At 29.0% G+C, this 9,994-nt stretch overlaps 1 pseudogene across 1 annotated transcript; it reads left to right on the plus strand.

Moving 5' to 3' along the window:
- Positions 1 to 676: 676 nt before the first annotated feature.
- LOC143591120 (replication protein A 70 kDa DNA-binding subunit B-like) lies at positions 677 to 3,486 on the plus strand (annotated as a pseudogene). The gene is made up of 10 exons (XR_013145606.1): positions 677 to 687; positions 779 to 916; positions 1,008 to 1,081; positions 1,673 to 1,870; positions 1,952 to 2,051; positions 2,140 to 2,352; positions 2,430 to 2,562; positions 2,634 to 2,838; positions 2,915 to 3,056; positions 3,134 to 3,486. The product of XR_013145606.1 is annotated as a replication protein A 70 kDa DNA-binding subunit B-like (transcript).
- The last annotated feature ends 6,508 nt before the right edge of the window (positions 3,487 to 9,994 follow it).

Consider the following 9,994-nt stretch of genomic DNA (forward strand, 5'->3'; position numbering starts at 1 on the left):
TTGACCTTACTTAAATATGTTGATAAACTTTTCATATATAATGAATATTATATTTAAATTTTCAAAAAAGTAAGAAAAATACTCAATATATGTTTCAACTACTTTTAGATATTAACAAACAATGAAAATAAAAAAAAATTAAGGCTATAATAAATAAAACAGAAATAAATCAGCATTGACACCATTTAAAATTCCAATCAACAATCTGGCTAATTAAGTTTTCATATACATTTTCCATTTTCCTTTAAAACTATATATTTGGGACAATAATTTATAATCACATATTTGTAATAATTATATTTTGAAAATTATAAACCGTAGTTTATATTTTTTACTAAACTTAAACTTTTAAAGTGTTTAGTCTTTTCAAAATATTGTAAATATTCTATGGATATTTTGATGCATTCTGTTTTTAACCATTTTTATGAATTGGTTTATTTAAAAGTTGGTACAAAGTTATAAAGTGTTTAGTCTTTACAAAGTTCTCTTTAGAGAAAATCTTTCCCAATTAGTTAACAATTTATTAAATCAAGAAAGAAGATTTGCCTTCTATTTTTCATATAGCCTAAAATTGATTGTTGTTTTCCTCTATAAATACTCCCTCACATGCTCACAATTTTGCACGCTCACCGTCACATTGTCTTTAATTTCTGTATTGTATCTTTCTTGTGAAGTCATGGAGCACGGGTATATTCTAATACTTTATGTTGTAATGCATTCTTTATTTATATCAGCTTATAATTATTAAATTTGTTTTGTGCATCATATTTTGTTACAGAAACATCACTTATTTAAAGGATTTGGATTTGGCTCGTCGTGATTACACTGTCAAAGTTCGTGTAATCCGTTTATGGAAGCAGCCTTTGTATAATAATCCAGATCAGTTTAACTCAATTGAAATGATTGTTGTGGATGAACAGGTATATCTTAATCTATTTAATTTAAACATTTTCTTTTAAATTATGTTGTTTTATTTTTCATGTCTTTTTGACCTATACTTTTTACTTACAAGGAACCACAATGCAAGCTAATATTCTTAGAAGATGGTTTCCCAAATTTGAAAGTCTTCTTCATGAATCCGGTTATTTTTACTATTCTTTTATTTTTATAGTCAACAATATTATTTTTACTTTGCACAGTTGTTATCATATGTTGATTTCTTATTTGTTATTATATTAGTTTTGAATTTATATTATAATTTTGTAGTAAATATTGATAACATTTACTATACTTGTCTTGATTGTTTATACTAATTTTTTTAATAGTTGTTTACACTCTATTTTTTTCTTCATTGTATTTGTATTATATTTGAACATATGTTATAAAATTAGTATGTAAATTTAAGTAATTTTAGGAATATTTGTCAAATTGTATGTGAATTAAAGTTATTTGTATTTTGTAGATTTCCATTTTTATTCAAAAGAGTATAACCTATTTTGTGTTCCAACTTTTTTTATTCCTAAAATTAATAAATAATTGAAGATATTATTAATGAATCAGCTTCTTTATAATATTATCCTCTTTTTATACTTAATATTACTTTTACTTTGCACAATTAATATCATATGTTGATTTCTTATTTGTTTTTAGATTATGCTTGTAGTTTTTTTAAAATCACTAAATAATTGTTTGATTAAATCTTATTTACACTTCTTTAATTTTACTTTTGTAGACTGTTATTTCATTGTGAGGCCTACGATTGGTTTGAATGACTCAAAGTACAAATATGTGAACAACCAAAACAAGCTTGGGATTTTTGTGGACAGTGATGTGTTCCCCTGTTTAGATTTCTTTGGTCCAGTATATGGATTCTGTTTCACAGATTTTAAGGATATCATTGAAAAAACTGTTCATGATAATCAAGCTTTAGGTGAGCAGATTTTATATTATACAATTATTTTATTTCTCTGTACTTGAACTTTTTATTTAAATCCACAAATTATTTTTCCAGATGTTATTGGTTTTGTTGCTGATGTTAAAGATCTGAAGAAATTCAAGACATCAAAGGGTAAAGACACAAAGAAAGTCAATGTCATTATTCAAGATCTTGAGTATGTATTTAGTGTTAATATTTTATAATTATAAATTTAGTTTGTAACCACTTTTGTTGAAATATTATTTTTAATTCTGTTTTGCAAGGATGAATTCAATTTACCTTTCTTTGTGTGATTCTTATGCTGATTCTGTTTTAGAGCACTGGCAAAACAGAAATGAAAATGGTGTTATTGTTGTTGTACTCCAGTTTGACACATTGAAGTACTTTGGTCGTTTCGGTTATGTAAACAACTGTTTTAATGTTTCAAAGCTATTTGTGAATTATGACATTGTTGAAATTACTTCATTTCGAAACAGGTTTTATACATTCATTATAAATATTCATATTCAATATGATTTTGCAGATTTTTTATTTTACTCACTAAATTTATCAGCCTCATTCAAAACTCTGCTGGTTCATCATGTTCCACCCAATCATCTAGGTTATCTGGAATGTTTTTATCCCTCTATGATGAATATGTTGTAAGGAGCGAATTTGTTAACATAGCTGAGATAACTCTGAATGAGGTAAACTTTATTTGTCCTTTTTTAATATTTAATATTTATGGTATGTTATAATAGAGTTAACATAAATATAGGTAAAGTCTGTGGTTATTGTTGGTACTGTTCGGATGATACAAGAAGAATTGTCATGATATTATTTTGCTTGTAAAACTTGTCACAAGAAGGTTACAAAAAGTGTGATAGTGATGAACATACTGTGGGTGTTTTGGTTGATCAAGAAGATGTTTTTGAATGTAAAATAGAGACTTGCAATAATACTGTTATTGAAGTTGTTGAAAGGTTATATTATATTTAAATTTTATCATCATATTTTTCTTATAATCATAGTATGTTACATGATTTATCATTTATGCAGGCTGAAACTTCCATTGGTGGTTCAGGATTCCACAGGAAGTGTTTCTTTGTCAGTTTTTGACAGAGAAGCTTCGAAAATTCTCAACACTTCTGCTAAAGCTTTAGTTGACAAACATGTTGCTATAAGATATCATTGTTACTTTGTAATTTTCCTGGCTTATATTTTTAATTTTAATAACTATTTGATGTTAATCTTGTTGTAAAATGTTACTTATAACAGGGTGGTGATAAAGCTTTGTATCCTGATGAGTTCGATGTTCTTGTGGGGAAAAAGTTTGCATTTCGGATTGATATTACCGACTTTAATCAGAAAAACAACTTCTGGGTTTTTGGTGTTTCCAAAGTCATTGATGATGCTGATATTATCTTTGAGCTTAAAAAGAAGTCAAACAATTCTGAGGTTATACATTTACATTAAATTTATTCAACATACATTTTTTCACCAACAAACTGTGATGGTAAATTTTTTCAATTATAGGTTGATGACTCTGCATGTTTGACCAACTGTTTGGATGATAGTCAGTCTCAAGACACACTGAACCCCAATGTATGACCTTTATACAGTTAAAATTATTTCAACTATTTACTGTATTACATATTTTTTTCAACTTTATATAAATATAATTTTAAATATTTGAAGTTCATATTTTGTTTTTAAATACATATTAGGTTGATAATATTGGTGGTATTGACTCAAGCCAAGCTCTCAAACCAATGGTAATTACCATCAATTTAACTTTAAATTTTCAATTTATTAATAGAAAATGCAACATTTACTTACAAGCTTATTTTATAAATTTATAGGCTGTTGTTGAAATTATAGATGATAATGTCATTACTCCAGCCGGAAAACAAAGTAATGACAAACAAATTGAGAAGCCTGAATGACAAACAAATTGAGAAGCCTGATGTTTGTGACACTGCAACTTTTAAGAGGAAATTCAAAAATCCAAGTTTCAAGAAAAATTTGATGAACACTTACGATGTTGTTGAACTTGGGGATATGTCTACCACCAAACCTGTTTCTGATGGCAAACCTGCCCTGCTAATCCCCAAGCTCGAAAAATGAAGTGTTTATGTTTATGTTTTTAATGTTCCTCTATCTTATTTTGAAGTCTTTTTAATTATCTCTGTTGTTTAAGAACTATGACCAGATCTTGGAATCATTCCAAGGTTTATGGTTTTATTGTTGTATTTCCTGTTGTGTACCTTTTGGTTTAAGACAATTTGAAAATATATCACTATGTTATGGTTTTAACTAACTTAATGTTTGTTTTATGTTTATATTTTAAAGTATTACTTGTTTTTATGTTACCCAAAACTTTATTTTATTTTAAATATTCAACTTATATATTCATTTAAAAACTTTTAAAGTTTTTTTTGTCATTCAATATAAATTTCTTAATGAAAACTATAATGTGATGTTTTCAAATGTTATATAAAGTTTTTTGTTATAGAATACCAATGTCATGTTTTGTTCATTTAATTATTTAATACCATGTTATAAATTACATGGGAATTAGACAGTGATGTGACCCACCCAGTTCAGGTAGGATGGTGTAGATGGAAAGCAGCCACATGTATATTGTGCGACAAGAGTTTCCCGACTAAACTAAAGGGAAAATTCTATAGGGTGGCAGTTAGACCTGCAATGCTATATGGAACAGATTGTTGGGCCATCAAGAAGGCACAAGTGCGGAAGATGGAGGTAGCAGAAATGAGAATGCTACGTTGGATGTGTGGGCACACAAGGCTAGACCGAATAAGAAACGTTGTGTTTCGCGAGAGATTAGGGGTGGCGAACATAGCAGACAAGATAAGAGAGTGGAGATTGAGATGGTTTAGACATGTAAAGAGAAGACAGACGACGAATCCTGTTAGATCCGTAGAAAACATTACTATAGAGGGGAGGAGGGGTAGAGGACGACCGAAATTGACTTGGGATGAGAGGATTAGGCATGATTTGATAGACCTAAACCTCTCCGAGGACATGGTTGAGGATAGGAATTCGTGGAGAAGTAGAATTAAAGTTAAGGATTTTTAGAGAGAATTGAATACCTTAGGGCTTAGACTTAACTTATTTAGGTCACATACCATAATGGTATTTCCCTTACATATATTATTATTATTTTTATAATTATTATTAGCTTTTATATAGCTGTTAAACTGTGATCTTATTATTAATATTATTATAATTAGTAGTAGTTTTTATATAACTGTTAAACTTTGATTTCCTTTATTTTGCTTCATACACATGTACTTAGAGCCGAGGGTCTCTCTGGAAGCCACTTCTTTATTCCTTTGGATAGAGGTACGGTGTGCCTACATCCCACCCTCCCCAGACCCTACTTATAGCTTTGCTGTTGGTGGGATTTTACTGGACATGATTGATTGATTGATTGATTGATGTTATAAATTACCTTTTCTTTTTAATACAACTATTAATTTTATATTCACAAAAAAACATTTTTTACAGATCAGAATCAAAAAACCGTTGAAGCAAAGTTTATGAGACAGAAAAGAAAATTCGAAATGGTTGTTAAAAAAACCCAACAAATTCACCCACGATGCAATTTCGAAGGTTATTTTCGTAACATAGTTATTTATAAATAATAAATATAGACCTGTTTATTAACAACAGTTATAATTTTTTTTCATATAGATTCACAGATAATAAGCCCACAATCTAACACCTCAAATGGTATAATTTTTTTATAATTTATATCTACTTATGTAATTACAATTTATATTATTCACATATAGTTTTTAAAGAAAGAAGACAAAACAAAAAACGAAAGATGTACTCACCAAATTTAAGCCAAAATTTTCAAGGTAATATATTTAAATCTATTGTCCTTTATAATACATCCATAGTAACAATACACATTCATGATTTTGTAGCATCTTTGGAAGACATCAACTTCAGTTTCAACCTTCCAATAATACAACCAAATAAGCACCATGGAAAGGAAAATTATGTTTCTTATCAATCAATTACAAATGTTCATAACGTTATTGCTTCTTCAAATTATAATATTACACAACCACTTTCTAATATTACCAACGGTAAATTAGTGTCTTATAGCAATAATGATGATAACAGTAGTCCACAAATCTTTTATACTTATCTTTTATACTTGTCCTTTAGATGATGATACATATTTTAATTTATATGTGACTACTTACTTGTAATTGTTTTCTATATATATTATAATGTCTTATAGCAATGATGATAACAGCAGTCCACAAATCTCTCGGCTCATCAGAAAACAATATCTTAATTCAAAAAAACCAACCGCTCAATCTTCTAACGCAAGGAATATTAAAGCATCTTCATCCAAATCAAAAAAACAAAATATATCTAATACATCTACATCAGATGTAATAGAACAAGATCAAGATGATGATGTAGAATTAATGAATTAAATATTCTCTGGTAAATCTAAAGGTAAAAAATATTCTTTATTTTATTATATTTTTTTAACATATCAAATTTTACTATCTTATAATGAAGTATTAATAAATGTAGTAAATAATTTGTATCAGATTATTTAGATCATGGAGATCAAAGTCATGTATGTGAAAAATGTAATGCAAAATTGTGGAAGGATGAAGCGTTACGAAGTAGACGAAGAAAGAATAAATCAAGCTTTAGTTTATGTTGTGGATACAACAAAGTTCATCTTCCAACTTTTAAAGAACCTCCATCCAGTTATAAACGTCTTTTTAGTGGTTTGGATTCAAAAAGCAAACATTTTTTGAAAAACATTCGTCGATACAGTTCAATGTTTGCTTTTACATCAATGGGTGGAAAAGTTGATTCCTCCCTAAACCGAGGTAAGGGTCCTTTTATTTTTAGATTGAGCGGAGAAAATTAACATTCCATTGGAAGTCTTCTACCAACAGATGGTTTAAACGCAAAATTTTCTCAGTCATATATATATGATACCGAAAATGAGGTGGCAAACAGACAAGAATGTTTAGGGTATGTTTTCTACTTAGTTAACAGAATTATATTTTATATGATTTATAGTGTTCACAATAGCTAACTAATTTTTACATTACATATATTTGTTTTCAGTAAATCCAACAAGGAGTCGACAAAAGCATCTGAAACTTTAGATGTCGAGATTATTCAAGAGTTGAAAACATGTTAGATGCACACAATGAGTTGGTGAAATCTTACCGAATGGCCCGTGACTATTTTCAAATCAATCCTCATGCTGATCTAAAGTTACGCCTTATTGCAAAAAGAAATAAAGATGGAAGGACATATAACTTGCCAACTGCTTCTGAGGTTGCTGCTTTAGTTGTTGGAGACATTGACACGTCACTTGAACCTAGAGATATTATTGTCAAGACCAAAGAGGGTTTTCTGCAAAGTATTAGTGAATTACATCCCTCTTATGTGCCACTTCAGTATCCGATAATTTTTATTTATGGTGATGATTGTTACAGAATTGACATTCCTCATCGTGATGTTTCTGGTTCAAACACCACTAAAACACGCTTATGCACAATGAGAGAGTTTTTCTGTTACATGATCCAAGCCAGATTGAATCATTATTCATTGATTCTACTTTCTAGGCGCCTTTTTCAGCAATTTTTAGTTGATGCGTATACAATGATCGAAAGTGAAAGACTCTTTTTCATACGTAATCAGCAAAAGAAATTAAGATGTGAGACTTATGAGAATCTCCGTTCTTTTCAAAATCAAGGCAACAACGATCTGTCTACAGTTGGTCAGCGTGTTATACTACCTTCTTCCTTTACTGGCAGTGCATGTTACATGTTGCAAAACTATTTAGATACCATGTCTCTTTGTAAGTGGTATGGTTATCCCAATTTTTTCATTACAATTACATGTAACCCAAAATGGCCAGAAGTTAAAAGATTTTTAGAAGACACAACGCTTAATGCCGAAGACAGACCTGATATTTTATGTCGATTATTCAAAATCAAATTGGATTCTATCATTAAAGACATCAAGGAGAATTCAATACTTGGAAATGTCCAAGTAGGTACTTTTTTCTCCTTATTTCTACGAATCATCAACAAACATATATCTATGCTACCAAACCATATTAAGGAAAATAATTATACATATCAAATATATTATCATGCATCACATATTATATATATTTAACATACCATCCTACATAATAATATGACATAATAAGCCTTATAAACATAAGGCAAAACAGTTAACCATAAAAAAAATTGTGTTCAGTTAACCATAACCATACAATTACATATAAAAAACATGAAAAGCAAACTTTGAAACACCAGCACCAGCATTCACCAGCACCTATCACCTGCATTCACCACCAGCCACCACCTATATCCAAAATATAACCAAAACTCAAAACATTGTAACTCAAATGCTTAATTGTTGTTCTAATTTTCTCAATTAATCTAAAACTACTATTATAATAAGTATTTTCAAGCGTTACTATTAAACCGTAAGTAACTTATTGAAATGCTTTATATATTTGAACCTAAAACTATACTAATAAAACTCTAATAATAAGCAAACAAAAACATCTATTAAAATTCTTATTTATGGGGTGTTTCGGATTCCTTATTTTCATAACTAATAACCGATAAAATTTTTGAAAAGTTAGGGGGTGTTTTGGATTCCTTATTTCCACCTCCTTATAACTTATTCTCATAAGTTCTAAGTTACAAAAGTGTAACTTATAACCTATTCCCCTCACAACTTTCAATTTTCCCAAACACCTTATGACTTTTTTATGAAAGTTATAAGTCATAAGAAAGTAAAATAAGCAATCCCAAACACCCCCTTAATAAGGTGTTTGCCAAACTATAACGCCTTTTGGATTTTAAGTTATGGTTAAAGCAAAATATATGAGTTTTCAAAACTTAGGAATCTCTAACTTATTAACTTCATTGATTTGAATTACCTATTACACCCTTTAACCCTCAAATACCATTACACTCCTTTTAAAAAAGAGTGTCTATTTTAGTCATTTTGATTTTTCTAAACACATAACCTAATCCAAACATTTTTTTCAAAACTTATTTTAAAAAATGCACAACTTTATAACTCCTTTCAACAAAAAGTCCCTTTTCACTTAAATAAGCTATCCCAAACACACCCTTAATAATCATATTATAACACTAATATATTACAACTATTTAGTTAAACAATATAATTCTCATATACAAAACATATAACACATTTCCCCTATTTTACTATGTGTAAAATGTTACATATCATAACTTTCTCAATGTATAAAAGAACTACTAAATCCATATATCTTAGTAAATGAAAACTAGAATCTATATATCTTAACACAATATATTTTAATTGAATTTTATGGTTATATTTGAAGTTGATTTTTTAAAATTTCACACATTTTATTATATATTGTAATTAATATGTTTACGAAAAGACATTTCTCAACCCGTGTAGAACATGGGCATATAACCTAGTATCATTATATATTATTACCATTTTTGTTTGTGTCAAAACTGGTGATCTACTCACTCAACATGTGTTTTTGACAAACATATATTTTGTATGCATTTGCAGGTTATAGATTTGGATTACTTGTCGAACTGAAGCTCACATAGAGATGACTTTAGGATAAAACATATACAAGAATAGTTGGTTTTGTATTTGTAATTTTCTTTATTTTTTTTTGTATATGAATGTTATTTGATAATAAATAAATTAATTAGATATTGTCGCTTTCTGTGAGCTGTGACAATCAGCTCACGCCCCGACATTTCCGCCGTAGGTTTGGGGTGTGACAGATTGGTATCAGAGCCGAAGTTTTAAGATAGGTCGTTAGTGGTGCCTTAGTAACATGTTTAGGAGCCCCACACGTGCCTATTTGTTTACCTGATATGTTCTATTTGATTGTTTACAGCTTGCGTAATTACCTTCTAGACTAAGTACTTATTTAACTGCTTAGTTTAATGCTTACTTTATTGTCATGCACACACAACTCCGAGCTCATGTCTCACTCTAAACATATTTTTATAATTTCGAGACTATGTCTTACTCTCAAAATACTTTTATAACTCCGAGGCAACGCCTCATTCCCAAGATATA

The sequence above is a fragment of the Bidens hawaiensis genome, unplaced genomic scaffold (assembly GCF_021521415.1).
Source record: "Bidens hawaiensis isolate Kalapana, Puna unplaced genomic scaffold, B.hawaiensis_p1.1 tig00039271_1, whole genome shotgun sequence".
NCBI lineage: Eukaryota > Viridiplantae > Streptophyta > Magnoliopsida > Asterales > Asteraceae > Bidens > Bidens hawaiensis.